General features: G+C 49.7%; 1 protein-coding gene across 1 annotated transcript in view; it reads right to left on the bottom strand.

The window, feature by feature from the left end:
- Nucleotides 1-2500, bottom strand: part of btbd10b (BTB (POZ) domain containing 10b) — a 33492-nt gene that overhangs the window by 15239 nt on the left and 15753 nt on the right. The gene's annotated exons all lie outside the window — the stretch shown is intronic.

Here is a 2500-nt window from a genome sequence, read left to right as displayed (position 1 = left end):
TAAAATTTCGACTTCAATTTCACCAATTTATCACGATTTTCAATGAATTGTGCAGCCCTAACAGGAGCCATGCACACACTGCCTAGACACTACAGTGCACAGCAGACTACACTGCCTAGACACTACACTGCACTGCAGACTACACTGCCTAGACACTACACTGCCTAGACACTACACTGCCTAGACACTACACTGCCTAGACACTACACTGCCTAGACACTACACTGCCTAGACACTACACTGCCTAGACACTACACTGCACTGCAGACTACACTGCCTAGACACTACACTGCCTAGACACTACACTGCACAGCAGACTACACTGCCTAGACACTACACTGCAGACTACACTGCCTAGACACTACACTGAACAGCAGACTACACTGCACAGCAGACTACACTGCCTAGATACTACACTGCACAGCAGACTACACTGCCTAGACACTACACTGCCTAGACACTACACTGCCTAGACACTACACTGCCTAGACACTACACTGCCTAGAGACTACACTGCCTAGAGACTACACTGCCTAGACACTACACTGCCTAGACACTACACTGCCTAGACACTACACTGCCTAGACACTACACTGCACTGCAGACTACACTGCACAGCAGACTACACTGCCTAGATACTACACTGCACAGCAGACTACACTGCCTAGACACTACACTGCCTAGACACTACACTGCCTAGACACTACACTGCCTAGACACTACACTGCCTAGAGACTACACTGCCTAGACACTACACTGCCTAGACACTACACTGCCTAGACACTACACTGCCTAGACACTACACTGCACTGCAGACTACACTGCCTAGAGACTACACTGCCTAGATACTACACTGCCTAGACACTACACTGCCTAGACACTACACTGCCTAGACACTACACTGCCTAGACACTACACTGCACAGCACACTACACTGAACAGCAGACTACACTGCCTAGAGACTACACTGCCTAGACACTACACTGCCTAGACACTACACTGAACAGCAGACTACACTGCCTAGACACTACACTGAACAGCAGACTACACTGCCTAGACACTACACTGCACAGCAGACTACACTGCCTAGACACTGCACTGCAGACTACACTGCCTAGACACTACACTGCCTAGACACTACACTGCCTAGAGACTACACTGCCTAGAGACTACACTGCCTAGACACTACACTGCCTAGACACTACACTGCACTACACTACACTGCCTAGACACTACACTACACTGCCTAGACACTACACTGCCTAGACACTACACTGCCTAGACACTACACTACACTGCCTAGACACTACACTGCCTAGACACTACACTGCCTAGACACTACACTGCCTACACTACACTGCCTAGACACTACACTGCCTAGACACTACACTGCACAGCAGACTACACTGCCTAGACACTACACTGCACAGCAGACTACACTGCCTAGACACTACACTGCCTAGACACTACACTGAACAGCAGACTACACTGCCTAGACACTACACTGCCTAGACACTACACTGCCTAGATACTACACTGCCTAGACACTACACTGCCTAGACACTACACTGCCTAGACACTACACTGCCTAGACACTACACTGCCTAGACACTACACTGCACAGCAGACTACACTGCCTAGATACTACACTGCCTAGACACTACACTGCCTAGACACTACACTGCCTAGAGACTACACTGCCTAGACACTACACTGCCTAGACACTACACTGCCTAGACACTACACTGCCTAGACACTACACTGCCTAGATACTACACTGCCTAGACACTACACTGCCTAGATACTACACTGCCTAGACACTACACTGCACAGCAGACTACACTGCCTAGACACTACAGTGCACAGCAGACTACACTGCCTAGACACTACAGTGCACAGCAGACTACACTGCCTAGACACTACAGTGCACAGCAGACTACACTGCCTAGACACTACAGTGCACAGCAGACTACACTGCCTAGACACTACAGTGCACAGCAGACTACACTGCCTAGAGACTACAGTGCACAGCAGACTACACTGCCTAGACACTACACTGCACAGCAGACTACACTGCCTAGAGACTACACTGCCTAGAGACTACACTGCCTAGAGACTACACTGCCTAGAGACTACACTGCCTAGAGACTACACTGCCTAGACACTACACTACACAGCACACTACACTGCCTAGACACTACACTGCCTAGACACTACACTGCACTGCAGACTACACTGCCTAGACACTACACTGCCTAGACACTACACTGCACTGCAGACTACACTGCCTAGACACTACACTGCCTAGACACTACACTGCCTAGACACTACACTGCCTAGACACTACACTGCCTAGACACTACACTGCCTAGACACTACACTGCCTAGACACTACACTGCCTAGACACTACACTGCCTAGACACTACACTGCCTAGACACTACACTGCCTAGACACTACACTGCCTAGACACTACACTGCACAGCAGACTACACTGCCTA

This window comes from Engraulis encrasicolus, unplaced genomic scaffold (assembly GCF_034702125.1).
Source record: "Engraulis encrasicolus isolate BLACKSEA-1 unplaced genomic scaffold, IST_EnEncr_1.0 scaffold_32_np1212, whole genome shotgun sequence".
Lineage (NCBI taxonomy): Eukaryota > Metazoa > Chordata > Actinopteri > Clupeiformes > Engraulidae > Engraulis > Engraulis encrasicolus.
Note: the sequence above shows the minus strand (reverse complement) of the source record. Positions and strands in the feature narration are given on the sequence as shown.